The sequence below is a fragment of the Vitis riparia genome, chromosome 13 (genome assembly GCF_004353265.1).
Source record: "Vitis riparia cultivar Riparia Gloire de Montpellier isolate 1030 chromosome 13, EGFV_Vit.rip_1.0, whole genome shotgun sequence".
In the NCBI taxonomy this organism is placed as follows: domain Eukaryota; kingdom Viridiplantae; phylum Streptophyta; class Magnoliopsida; order Vitales; family Vitaceae; genus Vitis; species Vitis riparia.
Genome location: NC_048443.1, coordinates 603,200 through 617,311, shown reverse-complemented (window position 1 = coordinate 617,311; position 14,112 = coordinate 603,200). Strand labels below are relative to the sequence as shown.

The 14,112-nt window shown below is 26.9% G+C and overlaps 1 long non-coding RNA gene across 1 annotated transcript; it reads left to right on the top strand.

Moving 5' to 3' along the window:
• Positions 1 to 5,978: 5,978 nt before the first annotated feature.
• LOC117928684 lies at positions 5,979 to 7,293 on the top strand. Its single transcript, XR_004653619.1, has 2 exons — positions 5,979 to 6,038; positions 7,055 to 7,293. It is a non-coding gene; the product is annotated as an uncharacterized LOC117928684 (long non-coding RNA).
• Positions 7,294 to 14,112: the final 6,819 nt, after the last annotated feature.

The following is a 14,112-nucleotide window of genomic DNA, read 5'->3' as shown; positions in this document are numbered from 1 at the left end:
AAAAAAATTCTGAAATATCCCCGATATTTCTGTATCTGTAAGTGTCCACGCAGCGCTTCAGCCCAATGGGAGCCCAAGCGGGCCAAGCCCTTCACTATAGCCCAGCAGCCAATGCCCCAAGCCCCAAGCCCCTTCACATTTTTCTTGCAGCCAGACCTGGGTTGAAGGGTGGCTACCACTAGACCAAGTTTACTTAAGTGTTCACACTAAATATGTTAAACTTCATTATTAAAAAATAAAAGAATAAATTAATTCTAATTATTTTATTTTAAATTTTATTTAATTGATTAATAAAAGTATAAAAACCAACATTATAATTTTCATAACAAGTCTTTTTATATGATAATTAAATATAAAAATCAAAATATTAAAAAATCATACGCATCATTATTTATTTTATATTATTGAATGCATTTAAATTAAATAAATTATAGTTTTAATATTAAATACATCATTATTTATCTCATTAATCCTATTTTAAAAAATTACTATCACTTCACTTTTTAAATTTTTTATATTTATCTTTCTAATTTTGAATATTTTTATTTTAAAATATTAAAAATATAAATTTATTAAAAAATATTAAATACAAAAACAATAATGAAGTTCTAATATGTTATAAATTAAAATTAATTTGATAAGATAAATAATAAATTATATATTAAAAACGATATATCTTTACTTACCAATATTTTTCTCCTTAACCATACTTATGTCAATTACACTTACAAAATAACTTTAATATATGTCTTTTTATTTATTTTATCATTTTTTTTGGAGTTTTTTCAAATATTTTCATGACTTTTGAATAATTTTCGTTTTACCCATATTTTTGTCAAAATATCTACTAATATTTCTCCGATATATCTGTAAAATCCAAGTACCCATATATCTTTGTTTACCATACTTCAAACCTTTATTATTGATTATGTATTTGATGTTTCATTGGACCAAAAAATGTATAAATTAATTATTTTGGATATACTTTATTCATTACATGTTTTAAAAGTGATACTTATTAAATACTTATATTTTGTAGTTCTTATTAATTTTCAATATAAGCATGCAAATCGAGAAAACTTCATGACTTTAGGACCTATACAAGAATTACTAGATGTAGAAAGGAATATAAGGATCAATAAACCAACTTCTTATTAATTTTATTACATAATTAATGTTGTTAACTATTTTATGTTTATATTTTAGATCATAAATTTATTTATATGCAAACTCAGCACTTTTGTGATGAATTCAAAGCAATATGGTCTACTCAGTGCTCCTTACCCACCACATTTTAGTATGTTCATCCATTTTTATTTATACATTACTTTGTCCTCGTTAAGAAGCTTCTTATTCATATCATTTCTCAAATTGTTCATACCTTATTTTACATTATTTGTAGCATTTTTCACATTGTTCATATCACCTATCATACCCTCTCTTACATTGTTTCAAAGAACACTAGAATTGATTTTTCAATACTATAAATTATTTTTCAAATTTTTAAAAAGTGTTTCCTAAATTTTACCACATACCTATTTTTTTTTCTTTTAAAAAAGCTTTTTAGGTTAAAAATGTTTTCTAAAATCACCATCATTCAAACTCTAAGTCAATGATTATTTTTTTTCAAAAAAAAATGTTAATTATTGAAAATAATCCTTATTATTTTAAATCAATAGCTTCGAATAATTATTTTAAGATGGTTGTCAAGTTCATCAGAGGGATTAAAATTTCAATAAATAAAAGTGGAAAAGAAAGAATGGTAGACATCATCCTTTTGGCCTTTGGCTTTTGGCCATACAATCTCAATGCCGGCCTAGGATGCTTTTGCTTCTTTGGCATTGTCCGACTCCACCAAACTGACAATAATAATAATAAAAATTAAAATTAAAAAAGGAAAGAAAAAAAATCGTCCTTACTTGGTGTTTGTTATAATGCCAGACTCTTGAGTTTGCCATCCACCTAAATTGATTCAAAGAAGATGCATGTTTGCAGAAAACTCAATAATGGACTCCATAAGATTATTTCTATTAATATCAACTTGAAAAGGAATTTTTTTGTTGATTAAATTCCAAAAATTAGGCCTTTGGTGTTAATACCAACTTCAACCCAATATTCCGGGTTGCAAAATTTAAGAAATACTATTAAAAATCTGAAAAAAAAAAAAAAAACATTTTTAGTATTGAAAAATTACCTATAATGTTTTTTAGAGAAAACTTTGATTGGTGGTTCTCTTAAAACCTTTTTAAAAAAGAAAAAAGAAAAAAAAAAGAAAAAAAAACACTTCTACTATAAGCATTTCGACTATGTTTAGTTTTCGAAAATTTTGAAAGAAAATATAAAGGACAAGTAGAGAAGAAAGAAAAAATAGAGAAAAACAAAAAAATAGATTAGAAGTCAACAAATTATTTTTATTTATTACTTCAAACTTATTTTAACTCATTGATATAAAGATTAAATAATTTTAAAATACATAAGTTTTTAATTAGTTTTAATTTATTTAATTTTCTTTGATATATTTTTCATAGAACAATTAAATATGAAAAAATCATTTTCATTTGTATTTTTTTTCTTTTCTTTATATTTTTCAGGATGGTACCACAAAGGCTAATTTGAACATAAGTTTTACAAAGTGATTATATCTTCTTCTTTTTTTTTTTTTTTTGTGGAAATGGGTCCTTTTGAGCCAAAACTCAGGTTGCTACGCTATGGTTATAAATTTCAAGGTGGCAGGTAAGCACCAAGATGGTCTTCTTCTCTTCCAATTGATGTAACACGATTCACCAGCCCATGTTCTCACCTTTACAGGTATTGAAAAATTGGCGAGTACTTGCTGCAAAAGATCTCTTTTCTAGGTGTTTTGAAAATTCAAAACCAGTTGTGAACTCTGTCTATATAGAAATTTTGGCAACTCCACCAAAAGTCTTTCAAGCTTTTGGAAGATTCAAAACTTAGAAAACCACCCGGTGGTTTCGTATATCAGCAGTATGAATGCATGTCGTGGACACGAAATTTGCATTCTTATTTCAATCTTAGTTTGGACCATGCGATTAAACCTATCTACTGGTTAGCCCAAATTTTCTTGTCGCCATCTTTTGATGATAACGAAATATGAGGTTGGTATTTAATCTAATGTTTCAAAATAATAATTTCTCTCGACCCCACAGTTACCAACAACTTCGTCATGATGTTGATGACTTCAAACAATTACTTCCAATCCAATCCTTCTTCCATTAGAATTTTTCTCTTCCTCATAATTACCAACTTCATATGGGAAATTTCTTTGCAAGTTGCTTGAATCCTATTCGGATCTCCAAAATTTTAATGCTTTTTAGAGTAGTGATGGAGGATATGCTTGATGGGAATACTACATAATTTTGGTTTTGTTGTATGCATCCTCTTTGCTGTTAGCTTCTCTTTTAGGCTCTCATGACTCTGATCGTCAAATAATTTGAGTCGAATTAACTCAATATTAGTTAATTAATTAATTAATTATTAAATTGTATGTGGTTGTCATTGGTTAATCTACTGTCTTTTTATTTTATAAAAAATCTAATTACATTTGTACATGAATTTAGGAAATAATTTATAGAATAATTTTTTTATTAAAAAAATTATATATTCCAACTAGAAATGTGGGACACTTCAATAGATATTTTAGAGAAAAAATTTTGGTTTTTCTGCTTTTGCTTTTCCCTTTGCTCTGTTTTACTAACAAGTCACAAGGCAATGGTGTCCGGCAAAAAAGTCAGCATCTGGGTCCACCACAGCTTTTTTGGCCTTTGGTTCCCCTTTGCTTTCTTTTACTAACCACTCAATTATGGTGTTTGGCCAAAAAGTCAGCATCTGAATCCACCAGCTTTTTTGGCCTTTGGTTCCCCCTTTGCTTTCTTTTACTAACCACTCAATTATGGTGTTTGGCCAAAAAGTCAGCATCTGAATCCACCGGCTTTTTTGGCCTTTGGTTCCCCTTTTGCTTTCTTTTACTAACCTCTCAATTATGGTGTTTGGCCAAAAAGTCAGCATCTGGGTCCACCAGCCTTTTTGGCCTTTGGTTCCCCTTTGCTTTCTTTTACTATCCACTCAATTATGGTGTTTGGCCAGAAAGTCAGCATCTAGTCCACCACAGCTTTTTTGGCCTTTGGTTCCCCTTTGCTTTGTTAAAAAAAAAATATTAAAAATGATTCTTATTATTTTAAATCCGAATAATTATTTTAAGATGGTTGTGAAGTTCAGTGGAATGATTAAAATTTCAAAAAATAAAAGTGGAAAAGAAGGAATGGTAGCCATCATCCTATTGGGCCTAGGATGCGTTTGCTTTTTTGGCAGTATCCGATTCCACCAATCTACCCACCGACTCCACCAAATTGATAATAATAAAAGAAAAAAAATAAAAAATCCACCTCCCACCAAAATTGATTCAATGAAAGAAGTATGTTTGCAGAAAACTAAACTCCATAAAATTATTTATATTAATATCAACTTGAAAAGAAATTTTGTGTTAATTAAATTCCAAAAATGAGGCCTTTTGTGTTAATATCAACTTCAACCCAACACTCCGGGTTACAAAAAATAAAATAAAAGAAAAAAAAATCCACCACCCGCCAAAATTGATTTAATGAAAGAAGTATGTTTGCAGAAAACTGAACTCCATAAAATTATTTATATTAATACCAACTTGAAAAGGAATTTTTTGTTAATTAAATTCCAAAAATGAGGCCTTTGGTGTTAATATCAACTTTAATCCAACACTCCTGGTTACAAAAAATAAAATAAAGGAAAATCCATGCCTACTTGAATCATTCACATAATATTTATTATGATTTTTAAATAGTATGTTTTGGTGGTTTCAATATTGTTAGAATTAGTTTAACAATAATTTAAAAAAGTGCTTCTACTTTAAAAAATATTTTTGAAAAAGATGAAGTATTTAATAAAATTAAGAAAATATTATTAAAAATCTAAAAAATCACTTTACCGTTAAAAAATTACTTATAATATTTTTTGAAAAATTAACATTCGATATGTGATTCTCTTAAAATCATTTTGAGAAAAAACGCTTTATTATAAACACTTCAACTATGTTTGATTCCCAAAATAATTGAAAGAAAATGTGAAGAAAAAATTAAAAAAAAAAATGAAAGAAAATAAAAAATAAATTATTTTATTTACTATTTCAAACTTATTTTACTTATTTTAACTCATCTATATAAAAATTAAATAATTTAAATATATATAAATTTTTAATTAGTTTCAATTATATTTGTTTTTTTTTTATTTTTTATACCATAATTAAATATAAGAAAATCATTTTTCTTTATATTTTTTTAATATTTTTTGAGAATTAAACATAATGTTATAATGGAAACATTATCAAAAATATTTTTAATTTAATTTTCAAATTCACAATGGAAAGTAAGAACTCCAAACAGTGCTGGAAATAAGATTACTAATTATCTTACTTCTTTTTCTTTTTTAGACATCCCAATTAAAGAAAAGTCACATTACAATCCAAAAATTTAATATGTAAAAAGCAATATCATTATGAAAACGTAAAAAGCAACAATTTTCATAATCATAATTAAATCTTAATTCTAGTGGTTACTTTTAAAAATAAAAATGCTAATTATTGAAAATGATTCTTGTAATTCCAAGTTAACAACTTGAATACTTAATTTACTATGCCTTTTAAGTTGGTTTTAACTTTCAAGGAATAAAATTTTAATAATAAAACAGAAAAAAATTTTATGAGACAATTGATCAGTCAACATCCATCCACCTACTCCACTAACTTGATATAAAAATGTTTTTAGAACCACCATTGAATTGAGACAATGGATCAATCAATAACCATCCACCTACTCCATTAAATTGATGTAAAAATGTTATATATATATATATATATATATATACACACACACGCTATGATTATAAATTTCAAGGTGGCAGGTAAGCACCAAGATGGTCTTCTTCTCTTCCAGTTGACCTAACACGATTCACCAGCCCATGTTCTCACCTTTACAGGTATTGAAAAATTGGTGAGTACTTGCTGTAAAAGATCTCTTTCCTAGGTGTTTTGAAAATTCAAAACCAGTTGTGAACTTTGTCTATATAGAAATTTTGGCAACTCCACCAAAAGTCTTTCAAGCTTTTGGAAGATTCAAAACTTAGAAAACCACCCAGTGGTTTCGTTTATCAGCAGTATGAAAGCATGTTGTGGACACCAAGTTTGCATTCCTATTTCAATCTTAGTTTGGATCATGCGATTAAATCTATCTATTGCTTAGCCCAAATTTTCTTGTCGCCATCTTTTGATGATAACAAAATATGAGGTTGGTATTTAATCTAATGTTTCGAAAAATAATTTCTCTCACCCCCAAAATTACCAACAACTTTGTCATGATCTTGACGACTTCAAACAATTACTTCCAATTCAATCCTTCTTCCGTTAGAAATTTTCTCTTGCTCATAATTACCAACTTCATATGAGAAATTTATTTGCAAGTTGCTTGAATCCTATCTTGATCTTCAAAATTTTAATGCTTTTTAGAGTTAAGATCCTTGAAGGGAATACCATATAATTTTGGTTTTGTTGTATGCATCCTCTTTACTTGACCGTTTCTCTTTCAGGCTCTCATGACTATGATGACCAAATAATTTGAGTCTGAATTAACCTAATATTAATTAATTAATTATGGTTGTCATTAGTTAATCTACACCTTTTATTTTATAAAAAATCTAATGACATTTGTACATGAATTTATAAAATAATATATATAATAATTTTTTTTTTAAAAAAAATTATGTATTCCGACCAGAAATGTGGGACACTTCAATAGATATTTTAGAGAAAAAGATTTTGCTTTTTCTGCTTTTGTTTTTCCCTTTGCTTTGTTTTAGTAACAAGTCACAAGGCAATGGTGTCTGGCAAAAAAGTCAGCATCTGGGTCCACCACAGCTTTTTTTTGGCCTTTGGTTCCCTTTTGCTTTGTTTTACTAACCACTCAATTATGGTGTTTCATCCGGGTCCATCACCATCAATCATTCCTTCAAGCCTTGTGCATTGTGGCAATAGAGACCAGCCTTCAGTTTTGCAGTCAACAGGTATGGCGGACGCACTCCTTTCGGCTTCCCTTCAAGTTCTATTCGACAGGTTGGCTTCTCCGGAGGTCATCAACTTCATCCGGCACAAAAGCTCAGCCATGTACTCCTTGACAAGTCAGGAGAGTAGAATCACTAGTTAAGTGTCATTTTAGGAAACATAATAAATAATTTTTTATATTTTTAAAAGTATTTTTTAAATTTTAATAAATATCTAAAATTTTAAGTTAAAAATGTTTTTTGAAATTATTATCAAATAGAGTCTCTAAGACAACAATTATTTTTTTCTTAAAAAAAATTATTAAAAATGATCCTTATTATTTTAAATCAATAGCTCCGAATAATTATTTTAAGATGGTTGTGAAGTTCAGTGGAAGAATTAAAATTTCAAAAAATAACAGTGGAAAAGAAGGAATGGTAGGCATCATCCTATTGGGCCTAGGATGCTTTTGCTTTTTTGGCAGTATCCGTTCCACCAATCTACCCACCGACTCCACCAAATTGATAATAATAAAAGAAAAAAAAATAAAAAAATCCACCACCCACCAAAATTGATTCAATGAAAGGAGTATGTTTGCAGAAAACTGAACTCCATAAAATTATTTATATTAATATCAACTTGAAAAGGAATTTTTTGTTAATTAAATTCAAAAAATGAGGCCTTTGGTGTTAATATCAACTTTAATCCAACACTCCTGGTTACAAAAAATAAAATAAAATAAAATAAAGGAAAATCCATGCCTACTTGAATCATTCACATAATATTTATTATGATTTTTAAATAGTATGTTTTGGTGGTTTCAATATTGTTAGAATTAGTTTAACAATAATTTAAAAAAGTGCTTCTACTTTAAAAAATATTTTTAAAAAAGATGAAGTATTTGATAAAATTAAGAAAATATTATTCAAAATTTTAAAAATCACTTTTACTGTTAAAAAATTACTTATAATATTTTTTTAAAAATTAACATTGGATATGTGATTCTCTTAAAATCATTTTTAGAAAAAGTGCTTTTATTATAAACACTTCAATTATGTTTGATTCCCAAAATAATTGAAAGAAAATGTGAAAGAAAAATTGAAAAAAAGAAAAAGTGAAAGAAAATAAAAAAATAAATTATTTTTATTTACTATTTCAAACTTATTTTACTTATTTTAACTCATTTATATAAAAATTAAATAATTTAAAAATATATAAATTTTTAATTAGTTTTAATTATATTTGATTTTCTTTGATATTTTTTATACCATAATTAAATATAAGAAAATCATTTTTTTTGTATTTTTTAATATTTTTAAGAATTAAATATAACGTTATAATAGAAACATTATCAAAAATATTTTTAATTTAATTTTCAAATTCACAATAGAAAGTAAGAACTCCAAACAATACTGGAAATAAGATTACTAATTATCTTACTTCTTTTCTTTTTTAGACATCCCAATTAAAGAAAAGTCACATTACAATCCAAAAATTTAATATGTAAAAAGCAATATCATTATGAAAACATAAAAAGCAACAATTTTCATAATCATAATTAAATCTTAATTTTAGTGGTCACTTTTTAAAAATAAAAATGCTAATTATTGAAAATGATTCTTGTAATTCCAAGTTAATAGCTTGAAACTTATTTTACAATGCCTTTTAAGTTGGTTTTAACTTTCAAGGAATAAAATTTTAACAATAAAACAGAAAAGAAATTTATGAGACAATTGATAAGTCAATATCCATCGACCTACTCCACCAACTTGATATAAAAATGCTTTCGACCCACCATTGAATTGAGACAATGGATCAATCAATATGTAAAAATGGTCAAATCAACATCCATCCACCTACTCCATTAAATTGATGTAAAAATGTTTTATATATATGTATATTAATAAATTCTATTAATAATAATTATAAGCAATAAAAATAACGATAGTAATTGTAAAATTGCAATACTATTTATAATTATTAAAAATAATAGTATTAACACAAATGTTGAAATTATTATTACGACAAAAAATGAAAGTATAATATTAGGAATATTAATGTTCAAACAAATATTCGTCTGTTATAATAATAATAATAATAGTAGTAGTAGAAAAAGAAATGAGTATATTAAAAAGAAAAATAATTAAGAGGAAACAAATAAAAAGGCTGGCACTGCCCACCTTACTCAACAGTTTTCTAAAAGGAATATATTTTTAATTTAAATAATAAATTATAATTTAACAGTTTTTAATTATATTTTAAATTAAAAAAATAAAGTTGACAATTGAGGTTTTAGTTATAAAAAAAAACTGAAGCATCAATTATCAATTGAGACTTCAGTTAAAAAATGAAATTGTAATTGATAATTGTGATTTCAATTCAAAAATAAAGTCTTAATTATCAATTGAACATTTAATTAAAATTATAAAAATATATATATATTTCTATGACATGGCTCCTACAAGGCACCAAAGAAATTAATTTGAACATAAGTTTCATAAAATGATTATATATATATATATATATATATATATATATATATATATATATATATATTTTTTTTTTTTCTTTTTTTTATTATTTTTTTTTTTGTGGAAATCGGTACTCCTTTTGACCCAAAACTTGCTACGCTATGATTATAAATTTCAAGGTGGCAGGTAAGCACCAAGATGGTCTTCTTCTCTTCCAGTTGACCTAACACGATTCACCAGCCCATGTTCTCACCTTTACAAGTATTGAAAAATTGGCGAGTACTTGATGTAAAAGATTTCTTTCCTAGGTGTTTTGAAAATTCAAAACCAGTTGTAAACTCTGTCTATATAGAAATTTTAGCAACTCCACCAAAAGTCTTTCAAGCTTTTGGAAGATTCAAAACTTAGAAAACCACCCAGTGGTTTCGTTTATCAGCAGTATGAAAGCATGTTGTGGACACCAAGTTTGCATTCCTATTTCAATCTTAGTTTGGATCATGCGATTAAATCTATCTATTGCTTAGCCCAAATTTTCTTGTCGCCATCTTTTGATGATAACAAAATATGAGGTTGGTATTTAATCTAATGTTTCGAAAAATAATTTCTCTCACCCCCAAAATTACCAACAACTTTGTCATGATCTTGACGACTTCAAACAATTACTTCCAATTCAATCCTTCTTCCGTTAGAAATTTTCTCTTGCTCATAATTACCAACTTCATATGAGAAATTTATTTGCAAGTTGCTTGAATCCTATCTTGATCTTCAAAATTTTAATGCTTTTTAGAGTTAAGATCCTTGAAGGGAATACCATATAATTTTGGTTTTGTTGTATGCATCCTCTTTACTTGACCGCTTCTCTTTCAGGCTCTCATGACTATGATGACCAAATAATTTGAGTCTGAATTAACCTAATATTAATTAATTAATTATGGTTGTCATTAGTTAATCTACACCTTTTATTTTATAAAAAATCTAATGACATTTGTACATGAATTTATAAAATAATATATATAATAATTTTTTTTAAAAAAAAATTATGTATTCCGACCAGAAATGTGGGACACTTCAATAGATATTTTAGAGAAAAAATTTTGCTTTTTCTGCTTTTGTTTTTCCCTTTGCTTTGTTTTAGTAACAAGTCACAACGCAATGGTGTCTGGCAAAAAAGTCAGCATCTGGGTCCACCACAGCTTTTTTTTGGCCTTTGGTTCCCTTTTACTTTGTTTTACTAACCACTCAATTATGGTGTTTCATCTGGGTCCATCACCATCAATCATTCCTTCAAGCCTTATGCATTGTGGCAATAGAGACCAGCCTTCAGTTTTGCAGTCAACAGGTATGGCGGACGCACTCCTTTCGGCTTCCCTTCAAGTTCTATTCGACAGGTTGGCTTCTCCGGAGGTCATCAACTTCATCCGGCACAAAAGCTCAGCCATGTACTCCTTGACAAGTCAGGAGAGTAGAATCACTAGTTAAGTGTCATTTTAGGAAACATAATAAATAATTTTTATATTTTTAAAAGTATTTTTTAAATTTTAATAAATATCTAAAATTTTAAGTTAAAAATGTTTTTTGAAATTATTATCAAATAGAGTCTCTAAGACAACAATTATTTTTTTCTTAAAAAAAATTATTAAAAATGATCCTTATTATTTTAAATCAATAGCTCCAAATAATTATTTTAAGATGGTTGTGAAGTTCAGTGGAAGGATTAAAATTTCAATAAATAAAAGTGGAAAAGAAGGAATGGTAGGCATCATCCTATTGGGCCTAGGATGCTTTTGCTTTTTTGGCGGTATCCGATTCCACCTATCTACCCACCGACTCCACCAAATTGATAATAATAAAAGAAAAAAATAAATGGTCCGAATCTTGGGTCCACCACCCACCAAAATTGATTCAATGAAAGAAGTATGTTTGCAGAAAACCCAATAAGATCTCCAAACAAAAGTAGAAATAAGATTATTAACTGTCTTATTTCTTTTTATTTTCGATTATATTTGGTTCTCAAAAAATATTAAGAAAAAAAAAATATGTCAAGAAAAATGGTTTTCTTATATTTGATTTCTAGAAAATATAAAAGAAAATTAAATATAATTCAAATTAATTTAAAATTTATATATTTTTAAATTATTTAATCTTACTATAATAGAAAAAAAAGTAAATAAAATGAGTTTGAAGAAATATATTAAAATAATTTATTAAATTTAAACTTATTTTTTTTATTTTTCTTCATTTTTTATTTCAATATCTTTTTCCTCTTTATTTTCGTTTTTTCTTATTTTCTCTTAAATTTTTCAAGAACTAAAGTCTTTAGACATCCCAATTAAAGAAAAGTGACGTAACAATCCAAAAATTTAATTTGTATAAAACAATATCATTATGAAAACGTAAAAAGCAACAATTTTCATAATCATAATTAAATTTTAATTTTAGTGGTTATTTTTAAAAATAACAATGCTAATTATTGAAAATGATTCTTGTAATTCCAAGTTAATAGCTTGAATACTTATTTTACTATGCCTTTTAAGTTGGTTTTAACTTTTAAGGAATAAAATTTCAACAAATAAAACATAAAGAAATTTTTTAGACAATCGATTAGTCAACATCCATCCACCTACTCCACCAACTTGATATAAAAATGCTTTTAGACCGACCATTGAATTGAGACAATCAATCAATCAACATCCATCCACCTACTCCACTAAATTAATGTAAAAATGCTTTTTGACCAACCATTGAATTGTGTAGGGTTTGGTGACAAATCCTGACATCTGAATTCATTTCCCTGAATTTCTTTTTCAATGGGTGTTTGCTTTTTCTGTGTTTGGTCATTGACCATTGGATTCTCACAGTTATACGGAAAATTACTGGGTAAAAAGAAATTAAGATCTTCAGCTTAGCTTTACTATAACAAATGAAAAATAAAAAATAAAAAATCAAATCTCTAATTTAGGATATGTTTCAATACACACAAGCTCTGTTTTTTTTTTTAATAAAAAGATAATAATAATTTTTATATAATATATAAAAAATCATTAAAAATATAAGAGTAAATTTCAATATGAGATTTAAACTAAATATACTCATCTTATCTTGATAACAATTGATAAGTTTATTTACAATTAGCTCATAAATTTAGACAATTTATCAAAAGTCATAGTATTTCATTACTTCATAATTGATGTATTAATGTATATATATGGCTTCAGTTAATAATTTTTTTTTACTTTCAAATTTAATTAAAAATTATTAAATTACTACTTATTATTGAAATTACAAATACGTATTTTAATAATGAATTATTTGTATTTAAACCAAAGAATCTTGTATTACTTTAACAAATATAAATTGACAAATAGAAGATATTATAAATAAATATTTTATTTATTAATAAATTAATAATCTTAAAATAATACATTTATATAACATGTAAATAAAATATAAAATTGTATCATTTATTAATTTAAGATATTTAATTTGTTGTTTTTTAAGATAATAATTTTTTTGTATTATGACAAATTTATCTTTATCGAAATAATAGTAAACTCTTAAGTTAACATATATAGATTTTTTGACAAAATTAATTAATGAAATTAATTAGAAAAAATCTACTATAAAATGTAATTTTTAGTAATTTCATCAAAGTCACAAAAAAATGCCCACTAAACATTTATATAGTGGGAAAAAAAAACATATATAACCTCACATACATGCCTCCATAAGGAGAAAACCTATATGTAACTAGTACTCTCTTTCTTTTTTATCGTTTCTTTCTAACTGTAGCAGGTACTACATGTGACACATGAAGAACATCTATCTGTGATGAAGGTAGAGTTGGAAATAGAGGTGGTGGTGGGGATAGTAATCTAGGTCGACGTAGATCACACCTACCCCTTAAAATGGTTGGGGGTAAATCTAGTTGAGTAAATGTGTCAATCTGCATAGGTATAGGGACAAATATAAATGATTTTGGTGATGGTAAAACTAATGTCCTAAACTCAGGTCCTAGTGGAATAGCTAAGACAACATCTAAGTGCAATGAAAGGGGATCAACATATAGGGTAGCATACACTAAAAGTGGGTCTGAAAAAGTAGGTACTTGGATTGATAGTGGGTCTGAATAGGTAGGAGGTTGCACTGATGGTGAGTCTGAAGAGGTAAGGGGTTATAATGGAGGTAGGTCTAAAGAGGTAGGAGGTTATACTAATAGTGGATTTGAAGAGGTAGGAGGTTGTGGCAATGGTAGGTCTGAAGATGTAGGAGATTGTGCTAATGGTGGGTTTGAAGAGCTTATGGGCTAAATTAAAGATAATTCTAAAGAAATAGAGGGTTGTATTGATAGTGGGATTGAAGAGGTAGGGGTCTAAAGAAATAGGCAGTTGTACTGATGGTGAATCTGAAGAGGTAGGGACAGTACTGATGATGAGTTTGAAGAGGTAAGGGATTGTACTGATGATAGGTCTGAAGAAATGGGTGATTGTACTAATCGTGGGGATAAAAAGATAGGGACCTGTAATGATGTTGAAACTGATGAAGTGATGGGCTGACGACTAA